At 36.8% G+C, this 17,864-nt stretch overlaps 1 long non-coding RNA gene across 1 annotated transcript in view; it reads right to left on the reverse strand.

The window, feature by feature from the left end:
• Nucleotides 1–12,031, reverse strand: part of LOC122451151 — a 28,430-nt gene extending 16,399 nt beyond the window's left edge. Inside the window, exon 1 of the long non-coding RNA XR_006272320.1 lies at nt 11,985–12,031. This is a non-coding gene — a long non-coding RNA (uncharacterized LOC122451151). The remainder of the gene's footprint in view (nt 1–11,984) is intronic.
• Nucleotides 12,032–17,864: the final 5,833 nt, after the last annotated feature.

The following is a 17,864-nucleotide window of genomic DNA, read 5'->3' on the forward strand; positions in this document are numbered from 1 at the left end:
GTGATTTATGTCATAGAGTGTTCTGCTTCTGTTTGCCTCTAAGAGTTTTTAGTTTCTGATCTTACATTTAGGTCTTTAGTCCATTTTGAGTCTATTTTTGTGTATGGTATTAGGAAGCATTCTAATTTCATTATTTTACATGTTGCTGTCCACTTTTCCCAGCATCACTTACTGAAGAGGCTGTGTTTTCTCCATTGCATATTCTTGCCTCCTTTACCAAAGATAAGGTACCAATAGGTACATGGGTTTATCTCTGGGATTTATGGTAGCCTTTTTAAAATTTAATTTTATACATATGTAGGCTGCATGTGGGCTTTTCCTGGTTCCTGTGAGTGCATGGGCTTCTCACTGCAATGCACATGTTCTAGAGTACAGGCTTGGTAGTTGTGGCACATGGGTTCAGTTGCCTTGAGGTATGTGGGATCTTCCCAGACCAGGAATTGAACCCATGACCCCTGCATTGGTAGGCAGATTCTTAACCACTGGACCACCAGGGAAGTCTCTGTGATAGTCTTTAAAATGGTTTCTCAGTTATTAATTTCCACCCCCTACACACATTCATTCTGTACTCCAAGCTGTATAAAGCAGCCTGAAAATCTAAATAATTTCTCCATAACCTAACATTCTTTTTAGCTTACTGTCTTCTACAGGTAAATATAAATGATTTCTTTACTTATTTATTTAGTCATTGAAGCCCCTCTGTCTCTGGACCCACCTGTCCTGCAACCTCATTCCCTCTAGAGCAAGAGTCATGGACCATAAGCCACACTTCTTTTAAACTTCCCTTCCTACCTTTGTCCACATTCCACCCTCTGACTGGCTGCTCCTTCACTCACCATGATTTTTGGCTGACCATCTCGTACATTTCACTCTGGGCTCAATCCAAACCTTCTCAAACTGTCAGAGGCAGATCAGGCTTCTTTGCAGCTTTTGAGATAGAAAGTGAACTTCTGAATTTAACCCTTTACCTGTATATGCATGTGAGTTCCACATAGGCATGACTCTATCTTAATTTTTTTTTTTTTGCAGCTTCTATATATAGAGGATTACCTGGAGTATATTAGCTCATAAACAGTAGATAGTCAATTAATATGTATATACATATATTGAAGGATTAACAAAAAACTGAAAAAGAGATGTGTAACACAGTCTTTATTTTACATGCTAATTATACATATAAAGGATGGGAAAGAATAATCTCCAGAGAAACTTACATAAAAGAGAATTTAGGATGATTAGTTGGGGGTCAACAGAGTGACTTACTTAGCTTATTTAACAAGTGACTATATTTTAAGGTGATACTCATGGACATCCAAAGATCTGAGTAGAAGTGATAATTTTGTTTCACCTTGCACAAGTCAGGCCACTTCTAGAATATTTTGTTCAAGTGATTAACATCACATTGACAGGGGCAACCCAAGTTCCATCAGATTCATGTTATCTGGACTAGTGAGGAAATGCTTTACTACAGTGTTTAAGGAATGTTTAAGATTTAGGGAAGTTTAGTTGGAAGAAAAGATGCTTGAAATGTGTGCATAATTTGTATATGAATAAAATAGCATATTTTTGTAAGACTCTATGGAGCAGAATTAGGACAAATGACTAGTTGCTAGAGGTAAAATCCACCAAGCAAATTAAAGAGAAAAAAAATAACTTTCATTCAGTGATATGCCATGAATTTTTACCTATTTGATGAGATTATCTTAAAACTGAGTATTCCTTTGATTGTTATCTGTTAGAGGAAATTTCAAATTGAACCTATCACAGGAGAGTGAAAGATGTTTCTATAGCAAATAGAAAATGAAAAACATCTGTTCCTTTTAGAAAACTGTTAATGAAGAGTTCTGACAAAACATAATATGTAGTAAATTAAAATTTTATTACAGACATTATTTAAAATTGAGTGTTTCTATAAAGAGCATTTCAAACATTTTTTGATATATTAAGAAGCTATAACATCAAAGTTTTGATAACAAAAGTGATCATGGTTTAATGATTGTGATTATGAACAATAAATATTTCTTTGGAATAGCATTCATTTAATAGGAAAATATAAGCTTACAAGAAGTAACTTTGTGTGTATATATATATATGTATATATATTTCATTGAAGACGATTTCTTAAATGTTTTGAGAGTGCAAATTGTTCAGCAATCTTCACAAATCTCAAAATGCTTACACTATCTTTTTCTTCTTTTTATTCTTCGTTTTGTGGACTATTGACAGTAAAATAGAAAAATACTGATATGTGCTACAGTGGCTTTGCTCAGGAACCAACTAGTTAAATTCACATATAATCCCTGAAAATTGACACTTTGCTCCCCTCTACAGTGTGTTTATTAAATGGGCACAGAAAAAATGATGCCCTTTGGAAATGATGTATTTCATTACTTCTTCTTCAGCTTGTTTTCATAGATTCTATTATAGCCATTTTGAAATAAATATATATATATATGCATATACACATACACACACACACACATTATGTATGTATATAAAATATAAAATAGCCATTCTTTGTTGGCCTTTGTGTAGTAGAACTGGAAAACCAGGACTCCAAGGTGCCAAAAATTCCTGCTGACCTTAGAATTCAATTATTTCAACCAGTATAATATTCTAAGCTATTTTTTTAGGATATAAAACTGAGCCCTTCCTAAAATGACAACTCTTCAGGATATTTTAATATCTAAAATTTTTAATAATTGAACTCCTTGGAAACTCTAGCTCCTTATCCATGGACCTGAGCTTTCAAATGAAAAGCAAATGGAAATATTTTTGTTACCAGAGGGCAAAGTTACACTGTGAATTTCCTTGTCACAGATCTTGAAAAAGGAGAATTGTTCAATAGAGGTATTCTATAATTAGTCTCAGAAACGATTCTTTATTTTCCATTTGTACTAATGTTTGGCTTTACTTTTCAGAGCCCTTTGAAGAGAGTCCTGTAGTTTTCATCTTCTATGAGCATTTGAAAATTATCTGATTTCATGGCCTTGTATAATGTTGGGCTTCTCCTGTAGTAGACACATTCATATTTGAGTAGGACAGATAATTAATTAGGATATTTCAAAATACGTGTATCTTATTAGTAAATGGGATAAAAGGCTCATTTTGCAACTAGTCTCGCCATTTTTAATAAATTTTTAAAAAATGAATTCAGACAAAGAAGTATGAAAGCTAAAGGCATATTAGATTTTAATGTAACGCAGATATAGCCTGCAGGGGCTAACTATTTTAGAGGACACATGAAATTTCAATACTTATCTTTGAGGTGCCATTTTGAATTCCTTTCCACTTACTTTAAAGCATTTCAGGTCTGTTTCTGCTTTAAAAACTTTAGGTCAAAATAATTTCACATGAAATTAATTTTCTTTATCCACAGGAGACCCACAGTAGCTCAAACACAGTTAGAAATTAACAGTACCTGTTTTTCTAGTATTCTATTCATTACAGATACAGATAGTTTTGATAAACTTGATATGAAAGACTGCAGATTAAAGTTTTATGTTCTTTTCTTCAAGATCTTTCTTGTTAGTGTTCAAATGTAACCGCAGTGAAAGTTTTAGTAACCACTGACTACAGTTTGAGAAATCAAAGCCGCTTCCTGCCCAATTAGAATGCTCAGGTTCTATTGTTCCCTCCAGTGGACCATATCTGTTCTTTTGTAAGAATGCGGTGATGATGTTAATGATCAGTGTGCTTCAGTTCTTCTAATTTGACAGTAGAAATTACCCAGGCCATGATTCAAATTGTGGCAAACTCATTTAGTTCCAAGATGAATCCTGAATTCTGTTATCCATGTAGAATATTTCTTTATCTTTGTTTACAGGAGGTATATGCCACCCATGCATCACTAATAGGAGACATTCTGTACCTGAATGCATTTGAATGTTAATTTTAATTTACTTATATTGCAGGAATGAGAAAGAATACATCTTTACATACTACAAGGAATCAGAAGCTGATGACTGATGATGACTTTCTCCACTATAAACTTATGTAACCTCCATCTGCATTCCTATATTGTTGTTTCTACACTTAGTCACATCCAACTCTTCATGACCCCATTGACTGCACCATTTCTATATATGAATCTTTAATCAGAAAGCCTTTATACCCTGTGCAGTTAAAATATTGCATATAAGCTATTGTTTAAATAGCCTAAAACATTACTAACAATCGGTAGTGTTATGAGTTTCTTCAGATTCTTTCTTTCCTCCTTTATCTTTCTTTAAGAAATTAGGCAGGGAAGGGGAAGGAGAGTACTGGTCAATGCTGCGTCATCTCATCCTCTGCCGTCCCCTTCTCTCCCTGCCTTCAATCTTTACTTCAATAAGTATATGAATTGATTAAGCTTGACTATCAATTTAAAATTTTGATTCAAAACATGATGCCAAATTATGTTTTAAATTTCAAAGTTGTGCTAAGTAAAATCATAGTATATCCATATTTCTTATTATTTGGAAGATGGTAGCATTTGAATTTATAAACAATTAGCATGATTGTTTAAAATAATATTTAACACTTTGTGTGTGTTCAGTCGCTCAGTCATGTCCAGCTTTTTGTGTCCCCATGGCCTGTAGCCTGCCAGGCTCCTCTGTTAGTGGAATTTCCCAGGCAAGAATACTGGAATAGATTGCCATTTCCTTTTTAAGGGGATATTTTCCACCCAGGGATCAAACCCGCATCTCTTGGGTCTCCTGCACTGGCAGGCGGATTCTTTACCACTAGCACCACCTGAGAAGCCCATGTAACACTTTAGCCATGACTTATTCCCCTGTGATTATGACATATGACCAATACAGCATTCCATACTTGAAAATTCTATTTTTATTTTTGTTGCCATTACTAGTCTCTTGTTATTAATATTCATTATTTTCATAATTGTTATTTCCTTAATAAAAAAGGACCATATTTAGTTGTCACAGCACTCCCTGGTAGCTCAGCTGGTAAAGAATCTGCCTGCAATGCAGGAGACTCAGTTCAATTCCTGGATTGGGAAGATCTGCTGGAGAAGTGAAAGGCTACCCACTCCAGTATCACTGGGCTTCCCTGGTGGCTCAGCTGGTAAAGAATCCACCCACAATGCGGGAGACCTGGGCTGGATCCCTGGGTTCGGAAGATCCCCTGGATGTAGTAGTATGGCTACCCACTCCAGTATTCTTCCCTGGAGAATCCCATGGACTGTGTAGTCCATGGGACTGCAAACAGTTGGAAAGAACTGAGCAACTACCAGTTTCACAGCTCTCCACTCCTTTCCAGGAAACACAAAATGGAGCATTTATAATGATTTAATTTCCTTAGAATCCCAAGAAAGTTAACTTTATGTGTTTTCATGTTTAGTAGCAGGGAAATGTTACAGAGAAAAAGATAATTGAAATATTTTGTCCAGTAACTTTGTATGCATAAAATGCACAGAACTTTATATACAAATTCTCACCCCTGGAATTCTAATGAGAAACTTCAGTCACATCCTGTAGACATGTTAAAATAGATATGGTCCTGAAATGGGCTGGCCTAATAATGAGTATACAGTAGAGTCACAGGTTAAATGTGTTCTCCTGCCTAACAAGGAAATTGGGTGAAGAGAGTGTGTGGAGAGAGAGAGAGAGAGAGAGAAGAGGGTCCCTGAGCTAATTTTCTAGCCATCAGTCAGACTATTGTTCCTACTAAAAGAGATTGAAAGAGAGGGTGAGAGTGAGAGTTATTATAATAAATATAAAGTAGCTTTAGCCACGGGAAATTACACTTGGAAGGTCAGGGGGGAGAATCAGAGAAGGATGATGAAGAGGGTGGGGTGTGAGCAGAAATATGCAGGGTCAGGATTTTGAAGGAAGATGGAACATCACCCATGTCAATAACTGTTATCAATGTGTTACATGGTATATTAAAATAGGAAGTTTTCTAAAGGAAAATTTGATTTGTATTTTTTTAATTTCACATTCCAAGTAGGTATGTGTTCCAAGTTTGTGTGTGTGTTTGTGTGTGTGTATGCCCAGATGTAGTGCCAATAGATTATCAGTAGCTATGTGCTTTATGAGGAAATTTTTCCTTTTTTAAAAACATTTTCTTTGGATATATACTAAATTGATGTGGAATAATAGTCACTATTACTAGATGAATTCACTGTGTATCTTTATCTGCCACAAATCTGTGATGTATCTATTGGACAAGTACATACAAATGAATCGTATTTTCCAAAGTCATTGCTTTTTTAAGTCTGTATTGCTTGTCTATAGAACAAGTAACATCTTTGAACAGAAGCACAGGACTCTTCTTTTGGTGCATTTATCTTGCTCATCAAATGTTTAAGATCTCAACAGCAAGAATACCATGGCAGATTCTGCCATTAAGTTAGCAAATTAAAAATCAAACAAAATATTTGTTGAATAGGTGGGGGCTTAGTGCTGGTGACTGGGGAAGATAAAATATGCAGAAATGCAGAAAGAACAACTATCTCTACACAAAGATAAAATGTGAGAAAAAGCTCTTACACAAAGAAAAACACTGAAAAAAGTAATGACTTATGTAAACCTAAGTTCAACTTACCTGACCTCTATCTTTCTCCTTTGTCATCTTTTAAAACTTCTAGAACTCTAAAACTTCCCTAAGGGTTGGGGAAGCATCAAGATTTAGCTAAACTTTCATATTTATTTAAAATCAATTTTTCTTTTTATGAGTTTTGCATTGCACTTTTGCAAAAGCAATCAAATCAATAACACTAGTGCAATGCACTGGGTGGAATCATTAAACAACTTTAGAAAGAGAATAATACAGTAAGAATTGTGCATTTCTCTAGATGATGTATCTTGGATTATGTCCACTCAGCTGCTACACCTACTGAACTGGTTGATTTCTTTCTCCCATGAATGCAGCATGGTTGTTACTGAGTTGTTTTCTCACTTTATATTGGGGAAAAACAGGTACAACCTTAAGTCTTCCAAAAAAAAAAAGACCAAATTTCAGAAATCTGTACTGACAATAACAGATTTATATTTTGTATTTGCCATATACCTATATGTGCATTTATAAATATAATTGGCATTCTTGTCAAACATCATTTTATGAGACTGGTGCAGAATTCATACCCATATGTTCAGATGGTGCCTTCTTTCTATCTAAATGTCCAGATACAATATTTCTACCCTCTTTTATACAGTTAGTGTTTATATTCATCGTGCAATTAATAGATGTTTAAATTAAGTCACCAATTAAGATTCCAAAAAAATTAGAGGTCCTTCTATTTAAAAAAATCAAATATTCGCAACTTTGCTGGTGGTCTAGTATTTAAAGACTTTGCACTCCCACTGCAGAGGGCACAGGCTAGTCCCCTAGTTGAAGAACTAGGATCCCATGCACTGTGGTGGTACAGTCAAAAGAAAAAAATAATAAAATAAAATTCACAAATTTGTGCACACTAGTATCAGTTCTGGATATATACATCTATTTTGGCAAATATGTTTTTAACAAAAATTTTACCTAATCAAGAGATCACGGATCAAATTAGAAACACAAAATAACCAATTCTTGAGATATAGGGGGGGGAATATATAATGATCAAAATATTTATTTCCTGTTGCTGAATTTGGATTCACCTGATGATTTTTAAGATATGGATAGATCTGTGAGAAACGCAAATTAATTTCAATCATACAAGTGTTTAGTGAGCATAAACTATATTCCAGGCACTGTGCTAGGTACTGAGGATAGAATAGTGATGAGTAGCATTCTGTCTTACAAAAGGATGGCCCCATAAAATCAGATATGGTTCTGAAATGTGTTAGTAACAAGTTGTGACTACTCAGTAAGCATTCTCTGATTTTACAAAATTATAGAACCACAATAGTTCACCTTACTCCCCATGTCGAAACTAAGGAATCCATCTTACACGACAGTGAATATTTCTAAAAGCATCCCTTAAATTTTCCTTCCTAGGTATTTTCCGTTTGACCTAATTAATGAGTGGATAAATTTCAACTTTCATCCCAGCATTCCATCAAAAGCCTCAACAGCGCAAACTTAACTAATTTTTTTCTAAATGTCTCAGGTTAGGATCAACACTTCTTCAGAACCTGTGTCTTGGTTTAATACTTGCCTCTTTTATTCTCTTTGGCCCTATCTACTCCAGATTCCTTCATGCGTTGTATCCAAAAAAGTTTTCTGCTTTAATATCCTACCAATACTTAGCAGATGGATTCTAGATACTTGATGAATGAATGGCTTGTATCTTGAAATCGTTAATTATTGTCCAACAGTGACTGTCTCTTCTCTGAATGTCACAGGATTTGAGCATATACCATAGGATATAGTCCATGTGTGCATGCTCAGTTGCTAAGTCATGTCCGACTCTTTGTGGCTCCATGGATTGTAGCTCACCAGGCTCCACTGTGCATGGGATTTCCCAGGCAAGAATACTGGAGTGGGTTACTATTTCTTTCTCCAGGGGATCTTTCTGACCCAGGGCTCAAACCTACTATCTCCTACATCTCCTGCATTGGTGGGCAGATTCTTTACCATTGAGCTACCTGGAAAGCTCCTATGTGATAAAGTACCTAATTTCTTATTGTTTTCAGATACTCTGTTCTCTCCAACTCCATCAAATATGTCTCAAGGCTAGCAAAGTTGCTTTCTAGTTTTTGTAATCCCCTTAGAGCTGGGTATAAAGTTAGTGCTTGGAAAATCATGTTTATTAGCTTATTAAGCTTGGGCTCACAGAAAAGTTTAAATGAAAATGTTATTTTGCCAACACAGTAAAAGCAGACAAAATAAATTTTAATTCAAATCCTAAATCTATTTTTCACTAACTTAGAAACTGTCTTAATCATTGCATGTCTCGCTTATTTTGTATGTAACAATGGGAATAATATCCCCTTCATTTCATTGATGATATGAATTGTATGATACAACATACATAAAATCCCTATCAGAGTGACTAACATGTAGAAAGGGATCAATAAATAGTAGATGCCTAGTAAATATGTGTATCTTTCCCTTAGATATTCATTGACTGCAAACCATATTTCAGGTTGTTGTTCAGTTGATGAGTCATGTATGACACTTTGTGACCCTGTGAACTGCAGCACGTCAGGCTCCCCTGTCCTTCACTATCTCCTGGAGTTTGCTCAAACTCATGTTCATTGAGTCAATGAGGCCATCCAATCATCTCATCATCTGTCTACCCCTTCTCTTCCTGTCCTTAAACATTCCCAGCATCAGAGTATTTTCCGATGAATGGAGTTTTCATGTCAGGTGACCAAAATTTTGGAGCTTCAGCATCAATCCTTTCAATGAATATTTAGGATTGCTTTCCTTTAGGATTGACTGATTTGACCTCCTTGCTCTCCAAGGTACTCAAGAGCCTTTTCCAGCACCACAGTTCAAAAGCATCAATTCTTTGGCTCTCAGCCTTCTTTATTGTCCAACTCTCACATCCATACAAGACTACTGGAAAAACCATAGCTTTGACTGTATAGACCTTTGGCAGCAACCTAAGTGATGTCTCTGGTGATATGTTGCTGGAATGGCAGTTATGCAATGCTGGAGTGGTGGGTGCATGGCACTGGGGCGACTTTGAGGAGATACCCCACATCCAAGGGCAAAGGAGAAGCCCCAGCAAGATGGTAGGAGGGGCAAAATTGCATTTAGAATCAAACCCCATACCTTCCAGAGACTCATGGAGGGCTCAAACAAACCTTGTGCACACCAGGACTCAGAGACCCCACAGAGACTGAGACAGAACTGTGTTTGAGTGTCTCCCATGGAGGTACGCGTCAGCAGTGGACTGCTGCAGGGACAGGGGCTCTGAGTGCTGTAGGCCTGGGTACGGCATAAGCTCTCTTGGAGGAGATCACCTTTAACCCCGCCATAGAGCCACCAGAACTTACACAGGACTGGGGAAACAGACTCTGGGAGGGCACAAAGAGAACCTTGTATGCACCAGGACTCAGGAGAAAGGAGCAGTGACCCCACAAAAGACTGACCCAGACTTGCCCGTGAGTGTCCAGGAGTCTTCAGCAGAAGCATGGGTCAGTGGTGGTCTGCTGCAGGGTTGGGGGCACTGCACTCAGTAGGGCATGCATGGGACCTTTTGAAGGAGGTCACCATTATATTCATTACCTCCACCATAGTTTGACCTCTGGTCAAATAACAGGGAAGGAACAAAAAATCAACAGAAAATTGGATTAACGATTTACTGGGCATGGCCCCGCCCATCAGAACAAGACCCAGTTTCCCCCTCAGTCAGTCTCTCCCATCAGGAAGCTTCCATAAGCCTTTTATCCTTCCCCATCAGAGGGCAGAGAGAATGAAAACCACAATCACAGAAAACTAACCAATATGATCACATGGACCACAGCCTTGTCTAAAAAGGAAATATAAGCCATGCCATGTAGGACCACCCAAGATGGATGGGTCATGGTGGAGAATTCTGACAAAACGTGGTCCACTGGAGAAGGGAATGGGAGACCACTTTAGTATTCTTGCTTTGAGAACCCCAAGAACAGTGTGAAAAGGCAAAAATATAGGACACTGAAAGGTGAACTTCTCCAGTCAGTAGGTGCCCAATATGCTCCTAGAGATCAGTGGAGAAATAATTCCAGAAAGAATGAAGAGATGGAGCCAAAGCAAAAAAGCAACACCCAATTATGGATGTGACTGGTGGTGGAAGTAAAGTCTGATGCTGTAAAGAGAAATATTGCATAGAAACCTGGAATGTTAGGTCCATCAATCCAGGCAAATTGGAAGTGGTCAAAAAGGAGATGGCAATTGTAACATTGACATTTTAGGAATCAGTGAACTAAAATGAACTGGAATGGGTGAATTTAACTCAGATGACCATTATATCTATTACTGTGGGCAAGAATCCCTTAGAAGAGATGGAGTAGCCATCATAGTCAACAAGAGTCTAAAATGCAGTACTTGGATGCAATCTCAAAAACAACAGAATGATCTCTGTTCATTTCCAAGGCAAACCATTCAATATCACAGTAATCCAAGTCTATGCCCCAACCAGTAACGCTGAAGAAGATGAAGTTGAATGGTTCTATGAAGACCTACAAGACCTTCTAGAGCTAACATGCAGAAAAATGTCCTTTTCATTATAGGAGACTGGAATGCAAAAGCAGGAAGTCAAGAAATGCCTGGAGTAATAGGCAAATTTGGCCTTGGAGTACAGAATGAAGCAGGGCAAAGGCTAATTGAGTTTTGCCAAGAGAACACACAGGTCATAGCAAACACCCTCTTCCAACAACACAAGAGACGACTCTACACTTGGGCATCACCAGATGGTCAATACCAAAATCAGATTGATTATACTCCTTGCAGCCAAAGATGGAGAAGCTCTATACAGTCAGCAAAAATAAGACTTGGAGCTGACTGTGGCTCAGATCATGAACTCATTGCCAAATTCAGACTTAAATGGAAGAAAGTAGGGAAAACCACTACACTATTCAGGTTGACCTAAGTCAAACCCAATATGATTATACAGTGGAAGTGAGAAATAGATTCAAGGGATTCGATCTGATAGAGTACCTAAATAACTATGGACGGAGGTTGATTACATTGTACAGGAGACAAGGATCAAGACCATCCCCAAGAAAAAGAAGTTCAAAAAGGCAAAATGGTTGTCTGAGGAGGTCTTACAAATAGCTGTGAATAGAAGAGAAGCAAAAGGCAAAGGAGAAAAGGAAAGATATACCCATTTGAATGCAGGATTCCAAAGAATAGCAAGGAGAGATAAGAAAGCCTTTCTCAGTGATCAAAGCAAAGAAATAGAGGAAAACAACAGAATGGGAAAGACTAGAGATCTCTTCAAGAAAATCAGACATACCAAGGGAACACTTCATACAAAGATGGGCACAATAAAGGACAGAAATGGTATGGACCTAACAGAAGCAGAAGATATTAAGAACAGGTGGCAAGAATACACAGAAGAACTATACAAAAAAGATCTTCATGACCCAGATAATCACAATGGTGTGACCACTCACCTAGAGCCAGACATCCTGGAATGTGAAGTCAAGTGGGCCTCAGGAAGCATCACCATGAACAAAGCTAGTGGAGGTGATGGAATTCCAGTTGAGCTATTTCAAATCCTAAAATATGATGCTGTGAAAGTGCTTCACTTGATACGCCAGCAAATATGGAAAACTCAGCAATGGTCACAGGACTGGAAAAAGGTCAGTTTTCATTCCAATCCCAAAGAAAGGCAATGCCAAAGAATGCTCAAACTACCACAAAATTGCATTCATCTCACATGTTAGGGAAGTAATGCTCAAAATTCTGCAAGCCAGGCTTCAGCAATATGTGAACCGTGAAACTCCAGATGTTCAAGCTGGACTTAGCAAAGGCAGAGGAACCAGAGAAAAAACTGCCAACATCTGTTGGATCATTGAAAAAGTGAGAGAGTTCCAGAAAAGCATCTACTTCTTCTTTACTGATTATGCCAAAGCCTTTGATTGTGTGGATCACCACAAACTGTGGAAAATTCTTAAAGAGATGGGAATACCAGACCCCCTGACCTGCCTCCTGAGAAATCTGTATGCAGGTCAAGAAGCAACAGTTAGAACTGGACATGAAACAACAGACCTGTTCCAAATTGAGAAAGGATTACATCAAAACTGTATATTGTCAACCTGCTTATTCAATTTATATGCAGAGTACATCATGAGAAACGCTGGGCTGGATGAAGCACAAGCTGGAATCAACATTGCCAGGAGAAGTATCAATAACCTCAGTTGCACAGATGACACCACCTTTATGCCAGAAAATGAAGAACTAAAGAGCCTCTTGATGAAAGTGAGAGTGAAAGAGGAGAGTGAAACTTTGGCTTAAAACTCAACATTCAGAAAACTAAGATCATGACATCTGGCCCATCACTTCATGGCAAATAGATGGGGAAACAGTGGAAACAGTGACAGACTTCATTTTTTGGAGCTCCAACATCACGGCAGATGATGACTGCAGCCATGAAATTAAAAGACACTTGTTCCTTGGAAGAAAAGTTATGACCAACCTAGACAACATACTAAAAAGCAGAGACACTACTTTGCCAACAAAGGTCCATGTAATCAAAGCTATGGCTTTTCCAGTAGTCATGTATGGATGTGAGAGTTGGACCATCAGGAAAGCTGAGCGCTGAAGAATTGAATGTTTTGAACTGTGTTTGAATGTTTGAACTCATGTTGGAGAAGACTCTTGAGAGTCCCTTGGACTGCAGGGAGATCCAACCAGTCCATCCTAAAAGAAATCAGTCGTGAATATTCATTGGCAGGACTGATGCTGAAGCTGAAACTCCAAAACTTTGACCACCTGATGTGAAGAATTGACTCATTTAAAAAGATCCTGATGCTGGACAAGATTGAAGACAGGAGAACAGGATGACAGAGGATGAGATGGTTGGATGGCATCACCAACTCAATGGACATGAGTTTGAGTAAGTCCAGGAGTCGGTGATGGACAGGGAAGCCTGGCGTGCTGCAGTCAATGGGGTCACAAATAGTCAGACACGACTGAGCAACTGGACTGAACTGAACTGAAAGTGATATCTCTGCTTTTTAATATGCTCTCTAGAGTTGTCATAGCTTTTCTTCCAAGGAGCAAGCGTCTTTTAATTTCATGACTGCAGTCACAATCCACAGCGATTTTGGAGCCCAAGGAAACAACTCTTTCACTGTTTCCACTTTTCCCCAATTATTTGCTACAAAGTGATTGTTTTTTGAATGTTGGTTGTTAAGCCACTTTTTCACTCTCCTTTTTCACCCTCATCAAGAGGTTCTTTAGTTCCTCTTCCCTTCCTGGATGGTATCATCTACATATCTAGGGTTGTTAAGATTTCTCCAAGCAACCTTGATTTCAAGTACTGCTGGTATTCTTCAAATGTACTGTTTTGAACACCAGCACCTTCAAAGAGAGGTTAAAGAAATTATCACATTGAAAGGAAAAAAAAATTTTTTTAATATAAAAATTTTGAATACACAGGGAAGATTAACTCCTATTTCTCTGAATCATACTTCGAAAGGAAGAAGACCAACTGAAGTATGGAGACCATACTTTGCCTGTTGAAAGGGCATGCTGACAGTGAAATAAAATTGTAGAGCTTTATTTCCCAGAAGTTATTTAATACTTACTGAACACAATCTATGTATCTGCAGGAGATGAAGGTGAAGCCTTATCTAAAGGTGGTAGCCTAGGGAAGGTAGCCACTTGGAAAACATTTCAAACATGCAAATCCCAAAAGGTCTTTATTTCAGCAAATGAGATGCATGATTTTTCATAAACTTAATTCCTTCTGTAAAATGTGTGCCATCTATGAGTTAATAAACATGCAATATCTACCCACATGACTTATGAGATTTGTTTTTCTCCCCTTACCTTTGGATCAAAAATTTATCAGATCCTTGTTGTCACATGCATAACACAGTACAAAATTAATTAGGTAGGCAAAAATTGTTAGAGAAATATTCAAAATCTTGTGGTAGGGCTATTACCAAATGTGAGACTCATATCAACCCAACTGAAATAACCAGTTCCAGATTCAGGTCTTTTTGATGACCTATTCCCCCTAAAAGTTTTGTGGTAGTAGTAGCCAATAGCTCTGTTCTTCATTATGATTGTCTCAGCTTACTGCCCTGAAGAGATGAGGGATACAAGAGGTGTTAATCCATGAAGCAAAAATTCCCAATGATTTACACCAGAACTAAAGAGTAGACCCCTCCCACTTGATTCTCTGTAAGTAATTTTCTTGATAAAGTACAGTCCATATGGAGACAGAGAAATATGCTAGTACATCCAAGAACAAGCCTACAAATATTCTCTTAGTATGATTTGGATCATACCAACTAAAGTAAAGGAATTCTGCTTCCATTTGTGTGTGTGTGAGTTCATTAGATCAATATTTTTGATGGTGCCTCGGAGGAAAATGAGTAAGTGATACAACTGTAATTACTTATTCAAGCACAATCATTAACCATAACACTGTAACACCGATAGGAAAATCTATAGTTTACCTTCAGAATTTTACATTTCAACAACGTCTGGTTGCAGAGAATTAGTTATGAGAAATAGTGTTGCCACTTCTTAGAATGGCCTAGAACTTCTGAAATATTTAATAGGTCTTTGTATCTTAATCTGAAAAGTGTTAACCAACATTCTTTCTCATCCTCCCTAACTTCCTCTCACACCTTTTATTCCCTACCAAAAATTGAAGTGTAGCTGCTTCTTCTGCTTCTTCTTTTTTTTTGTACCTTCAAGGAAACTCCACACAAAATCCAGGACAGTGGCCCTGGCATTGAAGAAAAAGAGAACCTTTTCAAATACCAGTCTTCCTATCCTGATCTTCTCTCTTTCTATAGTTAGTGAAAACAGTAACAATATTTATGAGGTTCCTCATAGCATGCTGCTATTCTTCTGTAGCTGGGCGCACACACACTGTTTTCCTGTGCAACAGCGCGACCTAGTGGATGAAGGCAGTTCCAACGAAGGTGGGCAACGAAAGCTCTTCAAGAGATGTTTGAAAATCACTTCCAAACTGCCGACACATGTCACTTTTTACAGTGGTAAAAAAGAGAAAAGTTCCCACACTGCTTGTGTAAGATGGAGATACAGCTGATCCCATAAACTATTTAGGAAAAAAAAATCTACTTATTAAAGTTAACAAGCAAACGCTCAACTGAATGTTTTGGAGATGAGGTGTCCTTTCTAAGATCTTCATTTTAAAATACTGAATATACTATTCATGATAAAAACAACCACAATTCCTAAACCACTTACTTAATGACCTTTATATTAACCCCTGCATGTCTTAGTCTAGCAGCAACTGTGTGTGTATTTGTGTACAATATAATCCATGTCTCAAAACACATTGTGTGACTATGTATATATGTCTGTGTGTGCGCGCATGCATAGAGAAAAAGAAATAGATGATAGACTGCAAATATGTAAGCATATATATGATACTTACCCTCAAACATAATAATATAATTTCTTCATTAAGTGGCAATTTAGAACAGAAAGCTCATTTTAGTGTCTACATAAATTAAAATCAATGTCCCTGAATAAAAAGATGAGGTCTTCATATAGCTTACTTATTTTTTTTAAACCATTCATTATTCCATTTCAGGATAATTCCTAAAAGCTAAATACTTAATAGCTCTTCTTTGGTGTTGATTTGCTTGCATTTATTGCTTCTGTTAAACCATCAAACAAGCTCGTTTTATCACTGTTTCTTTTTAATCCACTAAGCTTTAAGTTGGTTTTCAAACACATATTTAAAATTAAAATGTAAATATGGAATACAGAGTTCTACAGAGAAAGGTAAAACACCTTCTCAGAAACTGTGCATAAAAATTTAACAATTTTCCTTTGGAAGAACATGGTGGAGCAAACATCATTCACTCTTCTTGTTTATAGGATGTGCTAGGGTAAGAATTAAATGTAATTTAGTGAGACAATAAAATCTTCTCAACTTCTGTGCCGTTGTGTTAGGGATGGATTTGGGGATGATTAAATGAGTAAATCACACAGATCTGAAACATTTTTTTTCTCCTTTCTTTCTTTCTTTTTTTTTTTTTACACCTCCTTAGATGGCATCTTGATCGTGCTTGCACTATGAACACAAAAGGCCTATAGGTCAGACCTGAAATTATAGCTAAACCTCAACTCCTGAGGTACACAGGCTGTTTATATCGATGAAAATTTATGATCTCTATACCCTAAATCCCCGGCCTCTCTTTTACATTGACTTCTTTACTATTTGCTGCTTTATTTTATGGTGATCCCTTGCCCTCTATAAATATATCACGGTTACTTAACCCCAGATCCCACCCCCAGCCTTCAGGACTTCAGAAAGGATCTATTTGTTACTTATTCTGCTACCGGGTGTTTCATAATCCTCCACATTAGCAGCTATTATTTTATAGCAGTTAACATTTTCCAAATTTTCATCATCTCTTGACTGTTAGCCCTCTAACTGCTTAATAATTCCAGTCTTAGAACTGCTGTGTAGAGATTATGCTGAAGTAGAAATTTTTTCCTTAAGCTCATACAATGATTGAAGTATTTTCTATTAAATATTTATCTGTAGAAAAATGAATAAATTTAACTGCAAAAATTACATTTAGGCAAGCTTAATTGCCTTGTGTTACTTTATATAAAATTTATAAAAACCTGACCTAATCTTAAAAACATGCCACTGAGTAATTAAAGTTTTCTATGGGTTAGATTCTAATAATTATCTTGTTTTGACTGAACTCCTTATTAGAATCCAAAAAAAAAAAAAATAAAGCTGGAAAATAATAAGAGATTATATATTTGGAAAAGCTATTGTCTGATGTTAAAATTGTTAAGAAAATATGAGTCAGTATTATGCAAATTCTGACCTAATCTCAGCAGCATTCTGGTAGGTAATTGTATTTTTTCTTTAAAGGAGGACAGACCCTACAATAATTATGCCTTGTTAGTGTCCACATTGCTACATTTTTGATTTATGTATTTTTCTGGGAGTTGACAGATAAGCAAGAAAAATTGACATATTATAAACTAATAAAAATAAATAATATCAGAATCTGCCTAGCAGCAGTCTACATTGGGAAGTTAAATCAACATATTAATCACACAATTTTTTCTGAGCAAAACATAGTGCGTACAAATTTTTTTAATGACATAGATCAAATAAAATTAAGTATTCAAATTGTTCTCTGTGTGTATGTGTGTGCATATGTGTGTGTGATTTCTAAGGTAAATCATACACAGTATGCTAAAACCATTTTTGTTTTATATCCTTCTCTGGCATTTTTAGGAAATCAAGACTTTAGTGATCTCCGTATACATATTTCTATATGTAATATTCTTATGTGATATAGTATTTCCAG

This window comes from Cervus canadensis, chromosome 12 (genome assembly GCF_019320065.1).
Source record: "Cervus canadensis isolate Bull #8, Minnesota chromosome 12, ASM1932006v1, whole genome shotgun sequence".
Classification (NCBI taxonomy): Eukaryota; Metazoa; Chordata; class Mammalia; order Artiodactyla; family Cervidae; genus Cervus; species Cervus canadensis.